This window comes from Vombatus ursinus, unplaced genomic scaffold (assembly GCF_900497805.2).
Source record: "Vombatus ursinus unplaced genomic scaffold, bare-nosed wombat genome assembly UNPS02014778.1, whole genome shotgun sequence".
NCBI lineage: Eukaryota > Metazoa > Chordata > Mammalia > Diprotodontia > Vombatidae > Vombatus > Vombatus ursinus.
The window spans coordinates 57,638,228-57,651,950 of record NW_020954556.1 but is presented as its reverse complement, the minus strand read 5'-3'; the positions used below and the strand labels follow the sequence as shown (position 1 = coordinate 57,651,950).

General features: G+C 41.9%; 1 pseudogene; it reads left to right on the top strand.

Moving 5' to 3' along the window:
* Positions 1 to 377: 377 nt before the first annotated feature.
* LOC114045176 lies at positions 378 to 2,000 on the top strand (annotated as a pseudogene).
* Positions 2,001 to 13,723: the final 11,723 nt, after the last annotated feature.

Sequence of the window (13,723 nt, the reverse complement as noted above, 5' to 3'; positions counted from 1 at the left end):
GTACCACAGTGGTCTCCTTGAAGTGGATATCCTCTGCAATAATGTCGATTGCCCCCATGCATGCCTGCCTATCTTGTGTGACTTTTGTGCATGTCCTCCCATAAATTCACCACAGGGGTTCCTCTCAATGAACTAGGTGCCTCCTTTGAATTCTTCTGATATCAAGAGATATCAAACATAACTTGTCCTTCCCATCCTAATGTGTAGGGTTCTCCATCTCCCCATTCAATCCTCGTCTTCCCCCATCCTCCCTGCATATGGACTGTTATCATTCATTCTTCCCTCTTTTCACATGACTAACCCAACTTCTTTTTGATCACACATTTCTTTGACTGCCTCCTTTACACTGCTTTGTCTTTGTGATTCCTAATGGTAACATGCTATCGTCAGCTCACATACCCCCATGTACTTCTCCATCACCCCTTCTAGTGATCCTCAATTTCAGTTCTTCAGAAGCTGCCATCATGTCCCATTATTCCGGGTCATACAGCATCACAACAAGGCAGCTGGTATGAACGAGATGAGCCTTTGTTTCAGGGGAAAGTTTGAGGTCATTCAAAGAATGCTACAATTTCCTAAAGATCAACCATCTCTGAACATGAGAGTCAACTCATTGTCCATTTGTAGTATCTGTCTAAGATATCCACAGAGCCAATATTAACATACCACTTTAAAGTTTGCAAAACATTTCACATGCATCATCTCACTTGGTTTAACAACAAGCCTCTGAAGTAGACACCATGGGTATTATTATCCCTATTTTACAGATGAGAAAACTGAGTATCAGAGAGATTGAAATGACTGGCTCAGTCACCCAGCTAGGAAATATCATAAGCAAGATTTATTTCCGACGGACATGGAATCTAACTTCCTAGCCATTACACAATGTCGAAGCTCACAGCAAGACAGTGAAAGCCTTAAGTAACCCACTTACCTAATTACCTCAGGAGTTAATTCCATAGAATACGAGCATAATCAAGCAGACTATGGATATAGACATTAGGAAAGTAGGTCATGGAGACAGAAAACAAAAACATCACCAAACAAACCCCGAGCTAAGCCAAGAATAAGCTCTGAGACGGGCAGATAGATTCCAGGACACACATATCAAAAATCACAATGAGTAGATCAATGGGGTTCTCAAATTGAATAGAGAGAGATTGGAAGAGGAGACAATTACATGAGGGAAGCTTTCTGGGGTTAAGAGCTAAATCCTACATTCCTTCATAAAGACGGATTAGGATCGCTAGAGACTAAGTTTTACTCTGACAAAACCAGGATCTAGAAGTCAGGAGTCCTGAGCTCTGTTCCCGATTCTGTTGTTAATTTTCTGTGTAACCTCGGATAAGTCACCTCACCTCTTAACACCCCAGTTTACTCAAATGTGAAAGTGAAGAGCAAGGTTGGCCCCAAAGAAAAGGTATGGGAGGCCTGCACTCCCTGTTCCTTTGCAGAAGTGGGAATCCGTGGGGATGGAATGTTACATGTTACGTCAGTTTTTGGTTATGTTGATCGGTTTTGCTGAATTTCTTTTCTTTAAAAAATATTTCTGTCTTTCCCCTAGGAGCCGGTGGCGCGGTGTGGTTGTTCCGAGATCAAGGCAAAAATCAAGGCCAGGGATCTTTGTGGGAAGAAGGAGGAGGAGCTACTCAAACAGATGATTTAAAGTGGAACTTTCCCAATTGAGAGTGGCCAAGGTCACTGGAAGAGCTGCATCCAAGCTTTCTAAGATCCGAGTCGTCCGAAAATCTATTGCCCGAGTTCTGACTGTTATCAACCAGACACAAAAAGAGAACCTCAGGAAATTTTATAACGGCAAGAAGTATAAGCCCCTGGACCTTTGGCCCAAGAAGACCCGTGCCATGCGCCGCAGGCTTTATAAGCACGAGGAAAGCCTGAAGACCAAAAAACAGCAGAGGAAGGAGCGCCTATATCCCCTTCGGAAATTTGCTGTGAAGGTATAATTTGTTAAGGTGCTCAATAAAAAGACAAATTGTTAAAAAAAATATATTCCTTATAATAAAGAATGGTTCTCTAGGAGGGGAAGGGATACAGGAACAAGTTTAGGCAAAAGATATTTTAAAAATCTATTTAAAAAAGAAAAAAATGTGGCCTTCAAAATTAAACACAAGACTTCCTCCAGATGTGGCCCATTTAGGGTGGAATGCCATGAGATTATTACCTCCTTAATATTAGGCTCTATAACTCTATTAATACAGTCTAACATTGCACCAGCATTCTTTTTTTTTTTTTCAGCTGGGTCACAATGTGAGTTTAAATTGAGCTTCCAATCCAACTCCTAAACCCTTTTTCACATGAAGTGCTGTCAAAAATACCTAGCAAACCCAGGGTTGTTGTGAGCATAATGAGATTACGTAAAGCCCTTTGAAAAGGTAAAAGCACTAAAAATATAAGGTATTATTAGTTCAGCCCTTAAGTGCAAAATAAAAAAGTCACTCCTATGTAATTTCATTTCCACTCCTTCTCAGGGGACAAAAGCTGCCCCTGTTCCTGCTTGCTAGAGGTACTTGAAGGTGATTCTAGAGAGACCTGGAGGGGAGCAAGAGAACTTGGATAAAGCATCTAGAACTAACAGTGTTCCAGAAGCTATCTGGCCGACACAGGGCAAATCACGTCTCTGAATTGGACGCAAGATTTCTACTATTGCTTCAGTGGAAGGAAGATTTTCTAGGCCAGGAAGGTTGAGTTAGTGTTGGGTCTATAGGATCAGTCTACCCACAGACAGGCCTTCATTGACGTTGGGTTTCAGGGCTTTGTTTCAAGGCCACCAAACCAGCTCTGGTATCCAACCCTGGCCCTACTCAGTGGCCCCCCCAGCACAGAGCATGGAGCCATTGTTCAGAGCTGGTCCTACAATGGGGAAGTGGTGCAGCTGTGCTCTTTCCCAGGCCTGGAAGGCTCCCCCTCCTCACCTCTGCCTCCTGGCTCCCTTCAAAACCCAGCTCAATTCCCATTCCTGCAGGAGGTTTTTCTCACTGCTATTACCTCACTCTGAGATGATCTCTCATTTAACCTATTCATACAGAACTGTTTACTTGTTTTCTCCCCAATTAGAATGTGGGCAGAGACTGTGTTTTAACCTTTCTTTGTATCCCTGATGCTTAGCAAGTGCCTGGACCATAGAAAACACTTTCTAAATGCTTATTGACTGACTGTCCTTGACCTCACACACAGTAGGCTCAAAGGAGACAAGGCCCTGTATTCATAAGATCATATATCTAAAGCTGGAAGGGACCTTTGAAGTCATCTAGTCCAGCCCCTGTCTTTTACAGATGAGGAAACTAAGGCCTGAATTGGTTAAATGATTTACCAAGGGTCACACGGTATTTAGGATAATATTTTAATTTCTATTTTGTCATGGGTGAAATTTAACAAAAGGGTAAACTGAGGCAATTCTCCAAGAAAGATAAGGACATGCTGTCTGTCAATAAATGGGTCAGTGGCTCACCTCCATTTATGCCAAAGACCCCAGACCAAAGGACAGTTCCCCTTTTTATAGTTTTGGGGGAGTACAAAATTCAGAGTAGATGACATTGTGGGATTGAGGACAACATGACTGGTTACAGAGCTGAGGCACAGGGAACAGTATGATTGGTTGGAAGTTTGGTAATGGGGGGTAGCAATGGCTTTTCTTCTCTCCTGGGGCTAAGCAGTGTTCTTTGAGTCCAACTGAAAGGTTTAGAGATAACAGACCAGACCCTTTTGGACAGCAAATCAGAAATCCTTGAAGGATAGCTTGGTGGTGTTAAGATACTAGACCCAACTCCGTTGTGTTCACACCATCCCCCAAGGTCAGCTAATTTCCTTGAGATAAGAACAGATCAGTGATTAGCAGTTATTAGCAGTGAATAATTTAATCCATTACAGGCCAGCTCAATCTCTGAACTTAGTTCAGAGACAGAGAACTATGACTTCAGCATTACAGGACAAAAGCAATTAATTGTAACTAGGCTCAATAAATAAATGTTGCAGGATCAATTCAATATACAGCACCTCTCTCTGCTCCCTCCTAACCCACAACTTTCTCATAGCATTCAGGAGAAACTAAAAGGCTTGAATTTAGTGCCCTCAGAATCCCTTTGTCTCCATGACTTGGCATCCCTGGGCAAAGGGCTATTCTCTGCACTGAAGCATGGACCTAGCCCATTATCATTCAGGGGCCTTTCCACTGCAGTTGGTAGAGCAGGCTCACTCTTGGAAAAGATGAGGCTTTTCATCAGTGCTTTCCCACATCTTCTCTAATTCAATTTAGCAAGGAGAATTACTGAGGAGGATTCAGGACCAATCTATTGGTTATTTCAATTAGATCCTTTTGAGGACTACAAAGCACAATTGGGGGTTTTCCTCATTGGACTGTCTACTAGAAAACGTTACTATGCCATGTTTCATGGTTTAGTAGAAAGGGCTCTGGTTTTGGAGTCGGAGAACCTAGATCTGAATTCTGATTCTGCCAACTATTAACAGTGTCACAACTTCTCTGGGCCTCAATTTCTTCATCTGTAAAATAAGAGGGACTAGATTAAATGACCTCTAAGATCCTCTATATCGCTAAATCTATGATCCTATGACCTCAGTGGCATACGGGTAAGAGTTTTCAAAAATAATCCATCTCCTCTCACTGTGCACTCACACAGATGACATGTCCCTTGTGCCTGGAATGCACTCGCTCCCTTCTCACATCTGTCTCAGAATCCTTACTTTTCTTCAAATCTTAACTCAGGTACTACCGCCCCCTTGAGGTCTTTCCTGAGCCTGTCTCACCACTTTTTACCCCCCTCTCAAAAAAAATTACCTTATACATCCTGTGCATACATTTTATATTTATTAATATGTGGTTTCCCTTGATGTAATGTAAGCTTCTCAAGGGCAGGAACAATTTCATTTTTGTCTTTGCCTCTCTGACACAGAGATAACGAACTAGACGTTTTTGGACAGCAAATCAGAAATCCTTGAAGGATAGCTTGGTGGTGTTGTATGGCATGTTGTAGGCCTTTAAGAAATAATTGTTCGCTGATTGGTTGATTTAAGAGTACATAACAGGAAGGACCCTTAAGGTTCAAAGGAATCACCTTTGGCAAACCCTGAGAAAAGTCCTGAGGAGCTGGGTTCAGATATTCTGTCAGAGGAGGGTGTGAGGAGTAGCAAGTAGTCATTATTGTGTCTCAGGAGGAGGCAGACCTGCATAGTTTCAGGGATGGTAAAGGTGGGGGGAGATGGGTCCCCTGCTGCCACACACACAACACACACACACACACACACACACACACATTTTACACTTCTTGTTGTAGAAATAATAATTCAGTCCATTGCCCTATGGGTCCATCCACCACCCAAGTGACCCCCCAAACCAAAGCTCTCTTCTCTATCATTCCCCTTTGTATTTTGTCTCTTCAGAATATAAATCCCATACAGGCAGAGACTGTCTCTCTTTGATGTTTGTATCCCCAGCACTTAGAATAGTAAATGCTTAATAAATGCTTTTTGCATTCATTTATCTAGCCCAACTATCCCATTTCACTGATGAGGAACCTGAAGCCCAGAAAGGGAAAGTGATTTGTGAAAGGTCACATAGCCCCCATTTATATTAAATTTTCACACACCATTGACCTGGTCCCATTATACCTGTCAGTGAATCATACAAAGCTGAAGAGACTCACACATGTCCTCTGACTCCAGATTCAGGGCCCTCTCTAGCTTCCCATGCTTCTCTTTGGGCAGTCACCAAAGGGCTTGGTCTGCCAGAAATACATGCCTGGCTATGAATGCAGAGGATTTGGGTCTGGATGGTGGAGCTCCAAAATGAATCTTTAATGCTTCAAAGGCACACTTGAAAACTTTGAAGCATGTGGTGGGTTTGCAGCACCAAACACCCATCACCATGTGCCAGACGCTTTGCAAATATCCTCTCATTTGATCCTCAAGAGAGGGGTACTATTATTATTATTTTTTTTTTTTTTAGTGAGGCAAGTGGGGTTAAGTGACTTGCCCAGGGTCACACAGCTAGTTAAGCGTCAAGTGTGTGAGGCCAGATTTGAGGAGTACTATTACTTTTCCCATTTTTACAGTTGAGGAAATTGAGGCAGAGGTTAAGTGACTTACCCAGCTAGTAAGTGCCTGAGGCTAGACTTGAACTTGAATCTTCCTGACTCCAGGTCGGACTCTCTGCCCATTGAGTCACCTAGGTCCCCCCATGCCACTTTTTGTGTGCATCACCATTGGTAATATGATGTATCATACATATGGCCCTGCCTCAGGCACCACCTAGCTGCCTACCTTCCTGGCAGAGGAAATTGCTTTATCCAGGACTTCCTCCTACCAGAGAAATTATGAGTCCAGTCTTTCTCCTTTTCTTCGTAATGAACAGAAGGGGCCTGGGAAGCAAAATAAAACAGCAGCTGCAGAGCCCAGAATCTTGCTCCTGGTAAGAGAGCTACAAGAATCCTTAAAAGGAGATGATTCTTCCTTTGCTCGATCCCATTAATGACCCACGTAATAGAAACAGTAACCCTGCCAACAGGAAAAAACTACTTTTTTAGATGCTAGCCAGACAAAAAATAGATGAGTTGGACTGAACAAATGGAGCTCTGCTAGGCCGGGGCCTGTCAGTTAAGTATTTACCCTTAGCACTCCGTAGTCATAGCCAGACCAGACTTGGGAACCGGAGAACAGCAGATCTATAGCACATGGGGTCCCCACCTGAGTCCCAGCATGCAGAGAAGGAAAGGATGCCCACAGTGCTACTTCTCATCAACATCATTAATCATCTGGGAGGGCTGAACAGGAGGTGCTCATTTCAATTTCCAGAAGAAAAAAAAACCCACAGGCATCTAAACAACCAACGGAATGTGCGGAGCATGTCTCTGGATCAGTGCAATGTAATCACCAGCTGTTCCAAAACAGGTGTCCCTCAGTATACAACAGGGATGTGTGTTACTGCCTGTGAAGTGTAATTCTGTAAACCAAATGCTACTTTCTCTTGGACTTGTATTAATTGCATAACAAGAGATTCTTTGCTAAGGCTCAAAGTTGATAATAATAGCTCACATTTATAAAAGTCTTTACAGTTTACAAGGCATTCAAACGTGGTGCCTCATGGGATCCTCACATCAGCCCTGGAAGGGAAGAAAAAGGCCCCATTTCTCTAACACTTTTAAGGTTTACAAAGTGCTTACCTCACAATGAGCCAGGTGGGCAGGTAATGCAAGTATTATTATTCCCATTTTACAGATGAAGATGTTGAGACTCAGAGGAGTTTTTTGTTTTTTGGTTTTTTCCAAGGTCACACAGCTACAAATGGTGAAGCTGGGTCATGAGCTCAGGTCTTCTGTCCTGTGACTCTCCACCAAGTAGTGCCACCTATTGATGGCAGCATTTGTGGCAATGATTGTAGCTGTAATCTGAGAAGATTTCTTTCCCATTTCCAGGTGTCTTAATAAAGCAGAGTGAGAAAAAGAACATGGAAGAAAGGAAGGAAGGAAGAAAGAAAGGAAGGAAGGAAAGAAGGAAAGAAGGAAGGAAGAAGGGATGGAGGGGGGAAAGAAGGAAGGAAGAAAGGAAAGAAGGAAGGAAGAAAGGAAGGAAGGAAAGAAGGAAGGAAGGAAGGAAGAAAGGAAAGAAGGAAGGAAGAAAGGAAAGAAGGAAGGAAGGAAGAAAGGAAAGAAGGAAGGAAGAAAGGAAAGAAGGAAGGAAGAAAGGAAAGAAGGAAAGAAGAAAGGAAGAAAGGAAGGAAGGAAGAAAGGAAAGAATGAAGGAAGAAAGGAAGGAAGCATAATAAAGTGTTCTACTCTAGCATTTCCCCTCTGCCCTTGGTCACCATCCAATCCTTTTCCCCAACCTGACACAAAGTTTATATGAGCCATAGAAGGAAGCCAAGGGCTCTGACCTCAGAGCCCATGACTATTTTTAATTTATCCTTCCATGCTTAAATGCATGTAGGGAGAAGAGAAATTTGATTATAGCTGCAGGAATTAAGAACCGTTTGTCCACTCAGCCCTATCCCCTCCAGTCTTTCTCATTGAAGTTCTAAAATATTCTTCATGTTCTTAAGCTAGCTAGTGCTGGATGAAGGCAGTTGAAAGGTATTTACTCACTCTAACCTGAAGATCAGGCTGACCTAAGAGAGCTGCTGTGCGGAGAAGCAAAACCAGTTCAAAACCTCAGATTTCAGGAACTTCCCCCGTGGCAGATGGGGTTGATTGTGAGTCTGGCTCACAGAAAAACTGACATGTCTCTGCAGCTGTGGAGTAGATTCACAAAAGTGCTGTTAATACTCCCTTGGGAGAAAGAGGGAATTGGGGCAGCTAGGTGGCGAAGTAGATAGAGCACCAGCCCTGGAGTCAGGAGGACCTGAGTTCAAATGTGGCTTCAGACACAACACTTACTAGCTGTGTGATCCTGGGCAAGTCACTTAACCCCATTGCCTAGCAAAGAGAGAAAGAGGGAATCTAGCAATTTCAATCTGACAGAAAACCAGCGGATAGATGTCAGTAGCAATTTAGTGGATAATAAGCAGATAGATGTCAGCATCATGAAATGATCAAATTGATCCTGTGTCTTTTTTTAATTGACCCTATTTACAATTAATTGATTTTGTACTGTTACTGCCTAAGTCAGGGGTGTGGAACCTACAGCCTCGAGGCCACTTGTAGACCTTTAGGTCCTCAAGTGGGGCCCTTTGACTGAATCCAAACTTCACCAAATAAATCCCCTTAATAAAAGAATTTATTCTGTAAAACTTGGACTTGGTCAAAAGGCCGCACTCAAGGGCCTAGAAGGCCATATGTGGCCTCAAGACCACAGGTTCCTTATCCCTGGCCTAAGTTACGGTTCTTTGAAGTTAACTCAGAAATTCAGCTGGACTGTAATGAGTTAAGTTTAGAAATCCAGTTCTCCTGCCAATCACTATTCTATTCTTGCCTGAAGGAAGTTTGTTATCCTTGACGGATGTGGGTGGACACGAGGGAGTCTGATATACCACCATGCTACCCTTCCGGGATGTCTGGTTTGTTATCCAAATAAGTCTGGTCCAACATCTCTAACCTTGCAGGTGAACTGAATCGATGATCATTTTTCAGTCACAAGAGGGAAGGAGGGGGTTGATGCTAACCCCTCATTCCCAATTTTGAACCAATCATATTGTTCCCTACACCCCAGTTCTGTAACTAATCATATTGATTTTGCCATTTATGATGTTAAGCTCTTGCAACCAATCGTAACTGGTTCCCCACCTACAAAGTCCTGTTCCTTGTTCTGCACTGCCCAAAAACTATAAAAGGGAGCTGTCCCCCTCATTTGGGGTCTTAGATTTGCAGAGGAAGCTAAAATCTTATTTACTGGTAAATTAATGCTTCACTAATAAACTGATTGTGCTCAGAATTTTGGCCTCAGTGTACTCTATTTTGACCATAATAACAGCATAGCAACAAGTAAATGCCATCTGCCCACCAGCAGTGGAAACCAGTTGATAGGAGAGGTAGAAGTGGCAACTTCAAAGGTAGTGATATTCCTATTGGGGCACAGACTTAGAAGCATGAGTAATTTGGGCTAGATGTATTCGCTTTCCCATCCATGGCATGGCAATCTATGTGTGTGCCTATAAGTATGAGTGTGCATAGGAGTTTTCCTGGGTATTTACCTTGCTCTCATGCTTGCTTTGCTTTGACTTAACTCGCCCTCTGGTTTGGTTCATTTAAAAAAAAAAAAAAAACCCGGGGCAGCTAGGTGGCACAGTGGATAGAGCACCAGCCCTGGATTCAGGAAGACCTGAGTTCAAATACGACCTCAGACACATAACACTTACTAGCTGTGTGACCCTGGGCAAGTCACTTAACCCCATTGCCTAGCCCAAAAAACAAAACAAAAAAAAAACAACCAAACAAACAAAAACAAAACAAAATAACCCACAACTGATAGATGCTCATGAGTTAGGGCTTTGATTAAATGCTGACCCAAGCTTGCATCAAACTTGGTGGTGCTTTCTAGAGCCCATGTTGAAGAGACCTCGGGCTATACACATAAATGGGTTAAAGTGAATTGGTGGTGGGACTGATGGAGGAACCAAATGAAATGAAAACAAGGTGTCGCCTAAGTTTTCTCTCCTGCAGGGTACATCACACTATCTCTGGGAGGAATACTGAAGGCACCAGTCTCTCAGCATGTGAGGTCATATAGGATTATTATGGGCTGCTCTCAGGCCTTCAGGATTTCAGACTTGAATTCTCACAGGGTCTAATTTATAGCCAGGAAATCTTCTATTCAAAACCCACAGAGATTTGTTTGGGTAAAAAAGGAATACAACTGGCATAGGGCCATCCTTCCCCCTGGGCAGCTTTGTTAGGGCACAGAGCACCTGCGTAACTTCTGAAAGCAACAAAGTAGCAGAAATCTGGGAGCATGCAAAGCTATCACGGCTTTCTGTTCCAGTGTATCAACAACTATTTGCAGGATGTTTATTATACATCTGATAACTGTGCTAGTCATTGTAATGTTTATGCCCCCTACACTCCAGAAATTTGAAATTTAGGTTGTAAAGATAAGATGAACACCCACTGGTGATACAATTATCTTTTTTTTAATAAAGTATTTTTAGTTTTCAACATTTACTTCCATAAGATTTTGAGTTTTAAAATTTTCCCTCTCCTTCTCCTCCCCCCTCCTCAAGACTGCAGGTAATCTGATATAGGCTCTACATATACATCCATATTAAGCATATTTTTCACATTAGTCATGATGTAAAGAAGAATTAGAACTAAGGGGAGGAAGCATGAGAAAGAAGAAACAAAACAAAACAACAAAGGAAAAGGAGAGCAAATGGTATGCTTCCATCTGCATTCAGACTCCAGAGTTCTTTCTCTAGATGTGGACAGCATTTTCCATCATGAGTCTTTTGGAATTGTCTTAGATCATTGCATTGCTGAGAAGAGCTAAGCCTATCAAAGTCAGTCACAGTGATACAATTATCAAGCAGTTCTAGGCAGAACACGTATGTGTGTATGAAGAATGCCTACTGTCCAGATGATAAACAGTTCAGCTGAAATCTATAGAGTTCAGCAATCAATGTGTGTATATATGTATACATGTATAGTTATGCACATGTATATGTATATGTATAAATATGTATATATGTACAGGTATGTATATATCTGTACATAGATACATATATAAACGGGGATAATAATAGCACCTATCTCCCAGGATTATTGTGACAATAAGGGGAAAGGAATAGCATTTATTAAGTAGCTACTATGTGCCAGGAACTATGTTAAGTGCTTTACAGATATTTTCTTATTTGATCCTTATTTAAACAAGAAACAAGGGACATTTTTATCCTTGTCTTATAGTTGAGGAAACTGAGGTAGAAAGAGATATCATTTGCCAAGAATTGCACAGCAAAGTAAGTGTCTGAGTCCAAATACTACTACTAATAATAATTGCTAACATTTATATAGTGCCTACTATGTGCCAGGCACTGTACAAAGCACTTTACAATTATGATCTCATTTGATCCTCACAACAACCCTGGGAGGTAGGTGCTGTTATTATCCCCATTTTATAGCTGAGGAAACTGAGATAGTCAGAGATTAAGTGATTTGAGTAAGTGTTTGAGGCCAAATTTTTTTTAAGGCAATTGGGGTTAAGTGACTTGCCCAAGGTCACACAGCTAGTAAATGTCAAGTGTTTGGTCTGAGGCTGAATTTGAACTCAAGTCCTCCTGACTTCAGGGTTGGTGCTCTATCCGCTGTGCCACCTAGCTGCCCTTGAGGCCATATTTGAACATAGGTCTTCCTGACTCCTGGCCCAGTTCTTTATCCACTGTACCAATTAACCATAAAATAATTGTAATGATCTTTGCCAACCTTAAAATGCTATATAAATTCTAGTTATTATATGTACAGAGATGTACATATTTATATGTGCACATGATATTCCTGTATAAATACATATATATACATATGTGTATGTATATCTCCATATCGATGGTATAGATATAGACACAGATATAGATGTGAACATGGACAGATATGGATATGATATGATATGACATGGCATGACATGATAGGATATGACATGATATATTGCATGGTATGATATATGATATGATATAGGATAGGATATGATAGGATAGGATAGGATAGGATAGGATAGGATAGGATAGGATATGGTTATATCTTGGACAGTCCCTGCAAATGGACAATGAGACAATGACCGGGACCCAGAATTGCACAGGAGGAGGAAAGCAGGCTAGGGTGCCTTTGGGAAATCACAAAGTTCTTTTAATGCTGCCAATCTTCTCCCTGAACAAAACCTTTTTAATATCAACCTTCTTAAGAAGAGGCACATGGCCTAATAGACAGTAAATCAGCCTCAAAGTCAGGAAAGCCAAAGTTAAAGTCCTGCTTTTGACCTATGGTGGCTCTCTGACTGTGGGTGAGTCATTGAAGCTCTCAGTGTTACAAAGTCACAGAGAAAGCACAGCCTCCATCTGGAGAGTTTCCTTACCAGGAGATATCTATGAAATCACAGGCCCTGTCCCTATTCCAACTTTGAATCCCAATATTCTTCCAGCATTGCTATATGGCTATTAGTTATGGGACCCTAGTCTCCAAATAATTTTAAATGAAGTTCACCCAGAAGACAATGGAAAGGCATGTGGTGTGCACAATGAGGCTAAGCACATAACACAGGATGAATTACAGAGGAGAAGCTGTATGAAAGATGTCCTCCATTGATGTGGGACTCAAAGAGAAGATACAGTCAGCAGAGCAAGACTGCAGTCAGAGAAGCCAGCTAGGAAACTACTGAAATCATTAAATCCAAAGAGTGCCAAGGGCCTGGACTAATGTGGTGGCAATGATGTGAAGACTGACATCTTGTAGTTAATCTTATTAATAATATTACATTGCTTAGTACAGAACTTAAAGCAGTGCCTGACCCATAACATGCACTTACTAAATATTGATTGTTTGATTGATTAAGCTATTAAGAGGGCAGCTAGGTGGCTCAGTGGATAGAGTGCCTGGCCTGGAATCAGGAAGACCTGAGTTCAAATTGAATCTCAGATACTTACTAGCTGTGTGATCCTGGGCAAGTCACTTTACCCTGTTTGCCTCAGTTTCCTCATCTGTCAAATGAACTGGAGAAGGAAATGACAAACCAGTCCAGTATCTTTGCCTAGAACATCCCAAATGGGGTCATAGAGAGTCAGACATGACTGAACAACAAAAAACTATTTAGAAAGCCATAGTTCTACAGATTTATCATCATTATTGCCTCTTCTAGAGAATGAATCCAAACGTATTTTATTATTTGTGTCTTAGGATCACAGATTTAGAGCCAGAAGGGATCTTAGAGATCCGGCATGATGCCCTCATTTTACAGATGAGGGATCTAAGACCCAAAACGGTCAAGCTGCTTGGTCAAGATCCCCCAAAGAGCAGAGGCAGCAGAACTGAGATCTGAGGGTGAGTTATCTTCTTTCCACTCTACCTACCGCAAGTCTTTATAATCCACCCACCTCCTCACATACAGCAGGCATTCAACAAGTGTTGGCCGGTCATTATGTGTAAGAATTGAATGAACCAGGACGCTAAAGACCACCAGGTTTCCAGGACCATAGCTCTGGAAGTCAGCTTTCAGCTTGCCCATTGCTTTGGACTTGATCTTTTGGGTGACAAAGAGACAATACTTTCAAGGCAACAACTTT